We start from the raw sequence: 13,584 nt of genomic DNA, 5'->3' as shown, positions 1-13,584 counted from the left end.
AACCCCATCATGGTTGAGTTTACGACGTATGTGTAGCATTACTCCAGACCTCACACAGGGTAGGACAGTTTGATAGGGTATGGTGGTGTGGTGGGGTATGGCAAGCATTGTCTTGGGGTCCTTTCTCTGCTCCTTTTTCCTGTATGCGCCTACTGTTCCCAGTACTTTGTCCCCTCTTAGGTGGTGGAGTTGTGTGCTTTTTATCAGTTGCCCTCACTAAACTGTCTGGTTTTTGACGGGAGAATCTCTGAACCCCTAGGCCAAGAGTAGATGCTAAATACATATTTGCTAAATAAATGAATAAATTCACAATAGAAAAATCTGCTACAAAGTGGTGCTGACTTGCTAGAGGAGTGTTTACGTAAAGATGTGAGAAATCAAGAAAAGAGAATGAATCAACACAAACAAAAGTTGGGGCGGGGGCAAGAGGCCAAAGTCAGACACCGATGCTTCTATCAAAAACTGTCCTGTGTTAGACACACTACAGGTCTGATAGGCTGATTGTGGCTTCCGTGGCTGTGCAGAGTCGAAATGTTGTAGATACAGAACCAAATTATCTTGGGTTTTCTTAGCATCCCAAACAGCCACCTACTGGTCCCTCTGTGTGTACCCTGACATACTGTGACTATTTGGGTAAACCCTTTTGGAATGTACTGATGCCCAGCTTCCACAAACCCGAAAGCTAAGCAAGCCTTCAAATGACATCGAGACCTACAACAGAGATTCTCCTGCTTGGCTGTGACCTGCCTACCTGAGATTTCCCCTGGTGCTTTTGAAAAGTGTCTTGACTTATGACTGTTTTGTTCTGCAACCACAAAAACTTCATTAAAGTTTTACCGCATTGGAACATGGCATTTGGGATAACCTAAATTTGTGTTTCTGGGCCATGACCACTCATATTTGGCTTCAGAATAAAGTTACTTATTCAATTTGAGGTGAATGCTGTGTCTTTTGTACCAACAAGATTGTACTGTAATTTTCCATCCAGTTGGGTGAAAACCTTGGAATGGCTACTTTTTAGCACTTGGTGTGTGGGGTGGTGTATCTGTGTACATATGTGTACACACACACACACACACACACACACACACATATTGTTAAGCTAGAGAATCTTAGCTGGATGAGATCTTGAGTTCCTTTAATTTAGCGTTTAAAATCTTCAAGTGGGAAACTAAGTCCCAGAGAAGACGAAGATGACAATGCCTAAGAACTCTCCAGTCTCCAGCTCTTTGTTTCCTATAAAAATGACTATTCTTTTTCTTTCTTTTTTTCTGAGTTAAGGACCTACTTTGAAAGAAATCTGTTGAAAACCGTGAGTCTTTTGTGTGTGTGAAAACTATTCTTGGCCCTACATACAGATAATGCATTATCTTTGGAACATCTAAGGATTCCCTTTTAGAACCCACAGGTCAAAGGAAAAGAGAATGAATGCAATCAATAGTGAATGTTGAACAGTGCATTTAAAAAGAAATCCACAATAGTGCCACCTTGGGTGTATCCCTGGGTGTTTCTGGAAGATAATTAACATTTTATAGTTTCTGTGAGAGTGACTGAGAAAGTGTGAGGGCTGGCACACACACATATATGTATATATGTGTGTATATATGTATGTAATACATTGATGCATACACACATACATTTAAAGCACATTGTCACTGTGCATGTTGTCAACTTGACATGCACTAGAGTCACCCAAGAAGAGGGAGCTCAGGCAACACACATATATGTATATACGTATATATAGATATATGTATGCATATACATCGATGTATACACACATACATTTAAAGCATATTGTCACTGTGCTGGCTAGTGTTGTCAACTTGACATGCACTAGAGTCACCCAAGAAGAAGGAGCCTCTGCTGAGAAATCGCTTCCATTAGACTGGCCAGAGGGCATTGAGGACTTATGTAGGAGGGCCAAATCCACTGTGAGCGGTGCTTCTCGGAATCATGGTCCAGGCTGGGCTGTGAAACACAGAGAACTGAGCGAGCCATAGAAAGCAAGGCAGTAAGCAGTGACCCTCCATTGCCTCTGCTACATTTCCTGCCTTGCGCCCCTGTCCTGGCTTTGCTTGACGATGAATTGTGCCCTGGAAGTGTAAGCTAAATAAACGCTTAGGTCTCCAAGTCGGTTGATTTACCACAGCAGCAGAGAGGCAAGTGAGGACAGTCACATTTCAGAAAACACCCGATACAAAGTATCTCAAGAATCTCAAATAGTTCTCATATGTAATATGCCAGGCTGTCAAGGGCTTGTGTGGAAACAGAACACAATATCACAATATGTAGTTTGGTTTTGTCCTTCAGGTATCAGGGTTAGGAGAATGAACGCTATCTGTGGGGAAAGGCACGAAGAGTATGAGACTCAGAGGCTGTGGCTATAAAGGGCAGAAGGATTTAGGCTGCTGTAGGAAGGCACCCTCCACCCCCCACCCCCCACCCCCGGTTCTCTGAGCAAGTAACATTAGTGTCTCCTTTCCAGGGTGGGAGAAAGGATTGTGTCCAGTCACTGGGCTGAACAACACAGCAAACTGAGTTTTATATATCTACTCCTCCACTCACCCCACTGCTGGATCTGCTTTATTTGCGTGAGCTTCCCAGCAGGAGACATTTGTATCTGGCCACTGAAGTTGCTGGAAGCAGAATAAAGGAAATCACTGCTGTTCTGGAACCGACTACTGACTAAAAGGGCCCAAACTGGGAAATGCCTCTGACGTTTCCCTCCCTAATGCGAAGTGACAGCAGCAGGGGTTCAAGATTTCTTGTTGAGTAGAAGCTCTTGCCAATGAAAACCTTGTCCACCTCATGAACAGTGTGTGCTTGCGTGAACTCAGGGCCCATCTTTAAATGGTGGTCAGATGAGACACCCAACGCATATGATGACCAGGACCCTTAATTGTTCTCCGTTTCACCTTTCTGTTTGGCCCAAGAAAAGCCTTGGGGAATGAGGAAGTGGTAAAAAAGTAGTTGTTTTATGGTATCCATTCTTTTAAGAAACCAGAAGCTTTGGGATGGATGGTGCCAGGAGGTAGGAACCCCCAACCCAGTTCTGTAGGTTAAGTTGAAAGGCAAGTGCTGTTCTTGTTCCCCAGGAGTGTCTGGCAGCTTTTGGAGGGGCTTCTGGGGTAGGATGCGGGGGGGGGGGGGGGGGGGCGGGAGGGGGCGGGGACGGTGCTTCGGGCCAGAGGCTGCCAGGAGGCGCTGCGGAGCGGGCGCGCACTCGACTCTCTGCTGCCCCCCGCGGAGATGCCCAGGTCCCAGCCGCGGCCCCTCTAGACTCCTCGGGAATGCTGGGAATGTGAGTCAGGGCCTGGGCGAGCGGCCGCGAGCGCGCGTGTCGGGACTGCGGCGGGCGCCGCCCCCTCGGCCCCGCCCGGCCCGGCCCCGGCGCTCGGCGCTGGCCGCGCTCCCCGCCGCCTCCCCGCGCTGCCCGCGCTGCCCGCGCTCCTCCGTCTCGCGCTCCTGGTCGCTTCGGCTCCTCCCGGCATCCCAGAGCCGCGGCCACGCGAGGTTGTAAAAATCCATGTGGGACCGCGCCGGGGCGAGCATCGCTAAGGTGAGACGCCGACGCCGGGGCCCGGCTCCCTCGTGCGGGTCCCCGCCGCTCGTGGGCAGCTGCAATGCGTTTTCGGGGGAGCCGAGGGGAGACGCAGCCGCCTCCTCGGGTTTCTCTCGGGCGGGGGAAGGGATGGAGCGGCCTAAGGGCGGATTTGTCTAAACCCCCGGATTGGAACAAGTGCACAGTTGCACTGGCGCTCTCCCGGGCGCTTCGGGCCACCTCCTGCAGTCTCTGTCTCGTAGCCACCCTCACTGTCCTCGCCTTTTTTTCCTGCAGACCCCTTCCCCCCCGTGCCTGGCTGCCGTCTTTGCCTGGAGGGGTGGGGTACTCGCAAGGGCGGGGGTCTCGCGGAACCTCAAGCTGAATAAAGTGGAGAACCGAGAAACCCCAGCCTTGGGGGTTGTGAGCCTGGCTGTCTGGGTGGGCTCCGGGAGAATGGTGGGGACTCAGGTTAAAAATGAGAAATCCATGACTGGGAAAATGAAGATGATTTACTGGGGAGGGGTAGGAGGTGGTGAATGAGAAAGAATACGATGTGAAATTAAACAACATTCCTACTCTCTCTTTCCCCATCTCCTAATTATACAAGGGGTACTTACAAGGGTACCTTTAAAAATTATTATTATTACTGTCCGAACCTTTGAAAGATCATTTTTAGGACAGTGAGGAATAAGGACTCCTTTGCTGTGTGATAATAAAATAGTAACCGTAGACTCTCCTCTCTTTGGCCTTCCATAATTTATTTTGTAGTTAGGGGTCTTTTTCCTCGACGCCAGAGGGAGGGTCCGCTCTGTTAGGAGAAGATCGATTTTAGGCGGTTACCTGCCTTTGCTGGATGAAAGACAATTTACTCCCGGAGCGGTGACTTGTCAGCTCTCTCCGTGACTGACAGCCACACCTGCCACTTATGTGGGTAGAATGGTACCGGTGGAACCCCAAGAACCAATCAATGCTCGGGAGAGGAGGGCTGCTCCCCCTTGTCATGGTTAGTTTCCTGGTTGACTCTTTAAATCACTGGTTTTACCTAACCATTGGTTTTCACCAGGTAGGCGCTCCAGCTGCGGGAAGCAGAGCCGCAGGAAGCAAACTCCTCGAAAATGGGCTTAGAAGCAAGTATGTTCGACCTGTGGTCTCCTGACTTCCTTGCCTGCCACTAGTTGTAGTAGTTGGGGTTCTGAGGTCGTTGGCTTAAACATGAAATGAGTCTGTGTAAAGAACGAAACGGAAATGGGATGCTGGACTGGCTGGAATGGTTGGAAGGGTCTGTCTTTCCTCCAGAATTCTGGTCTTTTTTATAAGAGATGGATTTACTGTTGAGCTATCTGAAAGAAGGGTGTGGCACTGTTTCCTATGGTCACTCTACCCTCGTCCTTTTGAACCCACACCGTTTCTGGGTATGTAGTTTGCTTCTTAGATCAGATTTGGCAGGTTCATAAATAGAAAGGATTTATGAAGATTTGATGATGGTCTAACTCAACTCGTGTTAAGTTAGTGTTAGCAGTGAGGGCTGCCTGATTCTCCTTGGTGAGATGTCAGGATGAAAGTGGCAGTGAGGTAAGGGACTTTACCTTGTCATGCAAGGCATCTTGTTGGTTTGCTTCTGAACTCTAATGAAAGCCTTTGACATTTCTGGGGGAAGGAGGTATGGCTTCTGAGACTTGGATGGATAAATCAGCGATGAAGGACCAGGTCTTCTTAACTTGGTACTGGTCAAAGGCTGATTTCCATCACCTCACTCCCCAAATTCACTGGAAAATCGGGAGTTACACCCAGAGAGATGTCACCTAATGGGAACTGGACCTGGATGTTAGCATTGAGCAAGTCGTGCACTGGAACATACTGGTTAGGACAACAGATGCCAGGCAGGTCAAGAAGTACTGTGACCCTTGCTGCTGCTGCCGCTGTCCGTGCACACACTCTATCTTGTTCTAAACGTAGCAGAGCCCATATGAGGTCAGTGCTGCTATTTCCCTTAAAGCATCATGGTAGAGACTAAAAGGAAGTAGGTATATTGCCTCTCCCAGAGCCCGTATGACCTTGCCATGGCCTTGAATTCAGATTTTGATTGTGTGGTCTCCACAAGTCCAGTGTGAAGCCGAGACCCCAGTATACAGAGTCCACCCTGTGAAGAGCCCACTGGTGTTGCTAATGGTCCTTAGGCCTGCCTGCTTGCCTGTTCATCTAGAGGTTCTTGGTTTTGCCGGTAGGCAAATTTAACAACTTGGTGTATTGTGTGTTTCTAATAGAACATTTTTGGCCAGTTAGTTCTAAACTTGATGATGAGTTAAAAACCAATGAAACAAAATTCATGCTCTTTTATTTTTCTTGATTCCTCGGATTTCCGATTTAAGTGCATCTTGGTTGAGTAAATGCTTTTACCAACAGTCATTTGGTGTCCGGCAACCTAAGGCATTAGAGTTTCATCTTTCACTTGCAAGAAAATATCTGTTTGTTAGTGACTAGATAAGCTTACACTTGAAATTAGTCTTCTAAAATAGTCTCTCTCTCTCTCTCTCTCTCTCTCTCTCTCTCTCTCTCTCTCGTTGTAAAATGTCACAGGCTTAATTCCATGAGTGTCGCTGCTTGTGAAGCGTAGTGGTGGGGTTTATCAGACAGTTGTTGTGAACGATGACGAGGTAGTAGCGCTGCCCACAGAGTCTTGACGGATAGGCTGTGGCTCTGGTTAGGTTGATTTGTGTGGTCTTTGTTTCACCTCTTGTCCTAGAATATCCGCTAGTGTTTTCAAAGCAGCCAGCCTGTTACCATTGCCCATCCCACGGGGACCTCTTGTCAGCTACTAGTTCAGTGTTAGCGAGATTTGGACAGCTCCTTGATAGTTTATTTCAAGTTTCCTTATTTTATAAGACAGTGGAACAAACAGAAAGCGGAAAAGCACTGATGCTCAGAATATGGGTCTTGCGGGTTTATAGCAGTTGGTGCCAAGGTAGAAATCACTGGCTGCAGCCAGAGCGCCTTCCGTCTGTTCTCTTCTAGGTGAAGGAAAGGGATGGAAGTAAATGAACAGAAAGAAATACCGACACATACCAAATGGTAATGTTATATCGTACACCTCTGGCAGCCTAACAGAGTTTCCTGTTCTATAGCAACAGGTCCTTCATTTTCACGCTCCCAAGCCCAGGCTAACGCAGGCTCAGCTTCTGGGAGCATCTTGACTATAAGCTGTAGGTTGAGTTCTAGTGTGTCCCACATGTGTTCCGGAGCCCAGGTCGAAGGGGTTTGCTCTTGTTATGGCAGATGCAGTCCAGCATCTCAGCAAACCACATAAGCAAATGTCACTTCCAGTGACACCCTTTCTTGGACAAAGGAAGTTGCACGGGGAAGTCCAACCTCAGTGGCAGACTGCCTGAAGTAGGGAGGGAAGGTTCATAAACTACAATCGGTACTTCCACGTGGGTCAGAGTATGGAGAATTTTACAGTTATCCTCCTTCCCTCCCTTCCTTCCTTCCTCCCTCCCTCCCTCCCTCCTTTCGTTCAGTGATTTTGAGACAGGGTCTCACTGTGTAGTTCTTGCTGTCCTGGAACTCACTTTGTACACTGGTCTGACCTCGAACTCACAGAGATCTGCCTGGTTCTGCCTCCTGAGTGCTGGGATTAAAGGCGTGTGCCACCACACCTGGCAACAATTATTACTTATTTGTATATATTTTTTCTTTTTATTCTTTTTCTTTTGGTGTGTGTGTGTGTGTGTGTGTGTGTGTGTGTGTTGATGTGTGTGGTATTTGAATGTGTGTCCATGTGTGCATGTGTAGAGGCCAGAGGAGAATGTTGGGTGTCCTCCACTATTATTTCCTTGAGAGACCTCTCCCCATTCCTCTCCATAGTGTGTGCTGAGGTTAAAAGCACAGGGCCATTCCCAGCTTTTACATGGGTGCTGGGGATCTGAAATTTGGTACCCATGCTAGTGTGCGCTCACCCTCTGATCCGTCGCCCCAGCCCTTCTCTTCATGCTTAGAGAATGCAGTCTTAATCTGCTTATCCTGATCGCTGGGCTTTCTCTTTCTCTCAGACACACACACACACACACACACACACACACTGCACACACTGCATACCACATACCATGGGCTTTCTCTTTCTCTCAGACACACACACACACTGCACACACTGCATACCACATACCATGGGCTTTCTCTTTCTCTCAGACACTACACACACCACGCACACACACTGCACACACTGCATACCACATACCATGGGCTTTCTCTTTCTCTCAGACACACACACACACACACACACACACTGCACACACTGCATACCACATACCATGGGCTTTCTCTTTCTCTCAGACACTACGCACACCATGCACACACACACCGCACACATCTGCATACCACATACACACAACACACACATACACCCACACCACATACACACTATGCACATATACCACGCATACCACACACACATGTGCACACACATATAACACACTACACACACACAATGCATACTACACACATGCACACATACCATACTCCACACACACCATATCCCCCCACTACACACATACCACAATGCACCACATATACATAATACAAATTCACACACACAATAAACACACATGCATGCCCTGTACATACATACCACACACACCACATGCATGCACACCACAAATACACCACACATGCATACCACATGCATGCACACCACACATGCATATACACATACCACGCACACAGAATATCTATACATGCACACACAACGCACACAAATGCACACCATATACACACACCATACACATGCCACACACACACCACACACATCACACACACGTACAATACACACAGACCACACACACACACACACACACACACACACAACATGCTCGTGTGTGCACACACCCACACTATTTAACTTTTGTTTTGGATAGTCTGTGTTTGACTCTGGAAGTCTGATGGTCACAGCAGGTGTATGTAAACTTGTGTAACTTTAAGTTTTAGGGCCCTATTTTTGTTTCAGTATTCTGTGACAACATCGTTAATGCAGTGGTGTGGGCCAGGGTTGGGGACCTGGCATTTTGGGACTTACTTTAGGAGCAGGGGGTCGGGAAAGAATTCTTGGATGAAATGCCAAGGAGGGAGTTGGAGCTACAACTAGAGCAGTGGATACTTGGGGTGGTTTGCATGAGGATGCCCTGCCCCACCAATGGACTGGTCTGAGTGCTTGGTCCACAGTGGGTGGAACTGGGAATGATTAGGAGGTGTGGCCTTCTGGGAGGAGGTGTGTTTCTGAGGCCGGCATGCCGAGGTTTCGAAAGCCCACACCTTTCCCATTAGCTCTCACTGCGCCTACAACCTGTGGATAAGGATGCAAACTTTCAGTTACCCCTCTGGCACCATGTCTTCCTGCCTGCTGCTTTGCTGCTCACCGTGATGGTCATGGACCACGAACCCCCAAATGCAACGCTTTCTTCTCTAAGTTGCCCTGTTCTCCATGCTTTGCCACAGTGAGAGAAATGTGGCCCAGATAGTTTTATTAGAATGCGAGGGCACTTGTAGCTATAACCAAGTTATTCCACTTAGAAATCAAGTAAGACGGACAGCAACAACAGCTGAAGTAGCAGTAGTTTTTATAGCCTAACCTTTCCTTTTTCATGATACAGCCTTCCTGGTTAGCTCAGGCTAGCCTGGAACTTCACAGTTCTGCTGCTTGGGCTTCCTAAGTGCTGGGATTATAGCTTCATGTCGTCAACACATCTGGCTGTAGTGTGGCTTTTATCAAGGAGCTGTGTGCTAGGCACTGTCTATAAAACATATGCTTTCCATAAAACATCTAATTTAATAGTAGAGTAGACCTGGTTGGTTGCCTATCCAATCTTCACCCCACCCCTGCTTTTTTTAAACTGAAGTAACCCAATTTTGACATAAGACTATATATGCCTGTTTTAACCTCCCAGACCGTTGCATCCTAGAGAAGACCTGAGATGGAGCTCTGATCATGATAGAAGTAGAAATTATTGGGTGGGGATTTTCCAGAAAGCTTAAAAAAGAGGGTGCACTTGGCTGGTCCACTCCAATAGTGTTCGATACTTTGTCCTGCTGCTGGGAACATAGGCATAATACTTGGAGAGGCAGTGCCAACTATAACAATGAAGATAGACCTTGTCTTTAACATAGCAGAGTTGCGGGATGTTAGTTCTGTGTGTAAGCTGTAGCTCAGCAGCACAGAACAAAAGGAAGTATAACTAATAGCAGAGCTGGAACCTGCTCTTATGGCCACTTTCATGCAGTACTGGCCCACCCTGTCTTTCACTACTATGCTTTGTTTTTTGAAACAGACATGTTGTCCTGGCTGGCCTTGAATTCTTTTTTTTTTTTTTTGAGTTGTCTTTTCTTTATTTTGTTTTTTAAAAAATACCAATCCAAATTCCCACTCCCTCCCCTTCTCTCTTTGCCTTTTGGAAGGTCCAAGGCCCTCCCTACTACATTTAGGTTGAACAAGGTATACATCCAAAGAGGACAGAATCCCAAAAAGCCAGTACACGCAGTAGAGATAAATCCCAGTGCCACTGCCAGTGGCCCCTCAGTCTGCCCCAGCCATACAACTGTCAACCACATTCAGAGGGACTAGTTTGGTCCTATGCTTGTCCCTTCCCAGTCCAGCTGGAGTTGGTAAGCTTAGGTAAACTGCTTCAGTGGATGAACCCTTCATGGTCCTGACCTCTTTGCTCATATTCTTCTGATCTTCAATTGGACCTTGGGAGCTCAGTCCAGTGCTCTGATGTGGGTCTCTGCCTCTGTTCCCATCTGTTGTTGGATGTTTCTATGGTGATATTTAAGATAATCATTAGTCTGACTACAGGGCAGTGGCCTTGAATTCTTGATATGCACTTTCTTTGTCTCCCAAGTGCTGAGTGCCACCATATCTGCCTCCTAGACTTCTTACTGAATGAAGCAAAAGAACCGCTTTATTTGCAAGACGTTATTGCTGTGGAATGTTACTTTTAGCTATGTAAAGGTGTGCTTCATTTGTTTCTGCTGCATTTGTTTAACTATGTAGAGGTGTATTACTGTGTCACCTTGTCTGCCTAGGACACCTGATTAGTTCACTAAGAAGCTGAATGACGAGTAGTTAGGCAGTAGAGGGATAGGTGGGGCTGGTGGGACAGAGAGAAGAGAAAATGAGAGGGAGAAGAGAACAAGAGAAAAAGAGGAAGATGCCCAAGGGAGAAAAAGAAAAAGATATTTGGGGCCAGCCGGTCAGGCAGCCACCAACCAGCCAGACACAACAAGCAAACAGGGAGGTAGAACATACAGAATGAGAGAAAGGTAAAAAGCCCCGAGGTAAAACAAATGGAGAGAAACAGGTTAATCTAAGTTATAAGAGCAAGTAGGACAAACATAAGATATGGCCAAGCATTCATAACTAATAATAAGTCTCCGTGTCATGATTTGGGAGCTGGTTGGTGGCCCCCAAGAGAGCCTGTTACACATTATTGCACCCTCTTCGATGCGTGCTTTCTTGAGTTCCTCTATCAAATTTGATAGCAGACACTATCAAATTTATTTTGCAGATGGCAGCATTAAAGCTCTCAGACATTAAGGAATTTACCCAAGATCACAGAATGAATAAGTAGAGGGATTGGAGTTCCAAACAGTATCACTCTGATTTTTAGGTTTACCCTGTCTTCAGCTGGACAGTATAAAGAACCATAGAAATAACACCGGAAAAGGCCGTTCAACTAAGATTGAGTAGGCAGCTTAGTTCCAGATGGAAAACGAGGCTGGGAGCCGGGGATTGGGGATGTGGCAGTCAGTGTCAGTGTGACTGAAGGCGGTGGGGACGCTGGGCACAGAGCGGACCTCAGGAGTGTGGATAAAATGTAATTGGGCGACCATAAGTCATGGTTTTCTGGTAACCTGCAATCTGAGCACAAAGCACAAGCTTCCCGAAGGTTAGCATTAGCTGCTATTGATGGCCTCGCATCAGGCAGGAAGCAAGGGATGAGTAATGTAAGAATTACTAACGGGATGTGAATCATTATTCAGCGGGAGGGTGAGGTTTCTGCTGCTTGTCGGAACCGTTTCTGGAGCCCTTGATGACCTTGTCTGATGTGATTTGGTCTTGCCCTGGCTTCCCTGTGTTAGGGAACAGAGTTGGAGGGTGCCGCACTGGTGCTCCGGAACCTGCCAATGGCCCTTTTCCTTGCTGCCACCCGTCAGACATTCTAGAGCTTTCACGGGAGGGGCTCCTTTGGTTTTCCAGGTCTTAGCCTCTGTCTCTTCTCTCCATGTTAGGTCTGTATAAGAATTCTCCTTATGCCAGAGGTCCCAGTGTTTTTCAGTTGCATAATCTTTTTCCCTCTTAAGAAAATCTTAGCTGAACCCCACTAAGGAATTTGCAGAAAAAAGAAGAATTTCTCTAAAGACTCAAGAGTTCAAGTTTATGTTGCCCGAGGTGTCTCTGAGGTCACTGCTGTAAATGATAGCTGCATACTGTCCTGGGGTCAAGGTTGTGTGAGTCTGAGAGGCATCTAGTTGTCTCATCTGTGTACCCTGTGATAAACACATGTGTACTAGAAAACTTATTGTGCCTTCATCTGTCCCCATAGCCACCTGGTCTCTCTTTTTAGGCATGCATTAGAAGTGACGTGGATCACTTTTGTGGAGGTATGTGGAGAACATACCTCCAGAGCTACCTTCCCCGGTGTGATGATCACAGAAGCATGGGGCCCCCTTGGGACTGGGGCCCTGGCTCAGCTGGGGTGAATGTGTCCTCTACAGGAGACACAAACCTTGATGGTTTAAGCTGTAAGGATTTTATGAGTGTGTTTCTGCAGCATGTCTTAGTGCATCCCTACTATTTATTAACTCTTAGCTCCTCTGCTGGACGTTGTTACCTTTGGTTGTCTTCTGGATTAACTTGATGTCCGGCCAGCGTGTCCTCGCTTCATACTTGGGAAAGTAATAGGCAGGCATTAATATTAGCTGTCCATGTATGTCTCTGTACAAACAGATCGTTAAATTGGAATGCTCATACTTAGGACATGTTTTCATGTTTACAGAAAGGCCGGAGTTGATTGTGTGTGGCTTTTGTCTTGTCTGTAGGACAAAGCTGTGTGTGCCCTATCACTTGTCCAAGCAGTAGGATGTCTGGGGCCTGGAGAAAACTCACAATCCTCAGTCACCATACATGACTGCTGTTAACCAAGCAGGTGTTCATTCACTCATGAATTTACTGCTGAACATCTTCCTTGTGACTGGCACTAGGGCTCAGAGGTGAGCCACAGGTAGTTCCTCTCAATGTGCGGCATGGCTCACTTGGCTCTGTTCAGTGAAAAACACCGACTTTTTGAGCATTTACTCTGCTAAGGGCTTTCTATTACTCATTTTATGTTGCTGTAAAGTTAGGCACATTACTCCCATTTTATAGATAAGGAAACTGAGATTCAAAGAATTTGTTCAACCCCAAAGGAAGAAATGTTTGCCTTTTGACTGTATTCTAGGATCTAGGGGAAGGTTTCTTTATTAACTATTTAGTGGGCAAACTGAAGGAGCATTAGAGCTCAAACACCAGACTCAGACCCACATCTTTCTGACTCTCAAGGCTGCTTAATTATTATTGGACACAGTAGGAGCAGTGACCATCCCTATACTTGCAAAAGAAGCAATTACTACAGCATGGGGGCTGGGATGTCATAGGACTGAGGCTTCTGTGTGGTTTCTACTTACTCTGCCCCAGCTGGGGAAACCCAGTACTGCTCCCTCACTGGCTCAGCTGAGATACAACCAGCACCCTTCTCCTGGGCTGGTGCAGCATTTTCTCCCATTGAACTCCCTCAACACTCCACAGTCCTCCTGATTCCCAGGACTGTGACCTCAGGATCTTGAACATCCCTTTCCCCCTTGCATCTCCGAAATCTGTTGCTTCCAAGTTTGATTCCTCTGCTCTTGAACTTGCATTACCTTTGCCAGGGAGAGTTCATCTTGGTTAGAGCCCAGGAGATCTCTGCTTGCTGGCACCTCATGGGCACTCAACAAAATTAAAAAAGAGGAGAGAGGGG

At 47.0% G+C, this 13,584-nt stretch overlaps 1 protein-coding gene across 11 annotated transcripts in view; it reads left to right on the top strand.

Annotated features, from left to right (window-relative positions):
* The first annotated feature begins 3,380 nt into the window (after positions 1-3,380).
* The window catches only part of Erc2 (ELKS/RAB6-interacting/CAST family member 2), a 919,008-nt gene continuing 908,804 nt past the window's right edge, over positions 3,381-13,584 (top strand). For 4 of the 11 annotated variants that reach the window (XR_015737860.1, XM_087906198.1, XM_087906199.1 and 1 more), the window contains exon 1: positions 3,383-3,559. The gene's annotated coding sequence lies outside the window, so the exon portion shown is untranslated. Of the gene's footprint in view, positions 3,560-13,584 lie in introns of all 11 variants that reach the window. The other 7 variants (XM_087906197.1, XM_087906205.1, XM_087906200.1 and 4 more) reach the window with 5 other exon arrangements.

Source organism: Myodes glareolus, chromosome 5, assembly GCF_982192425.1.
Source record: "Myodes glareolus chromosome 5, mMyoGla1.1, whole genome shotgun sequence".
Lineage (NCBI taxonomy): Eukaryota > Metazoa > Chordata > Mammalia > Rodentia > Cricetidae > Myodes > Myodes glareolus.
The sequence above is the reverse complement of the archived record's forward strand: the minus strand, read 5'-3'. Positions and strand labels throughout refer to the sequence as shown.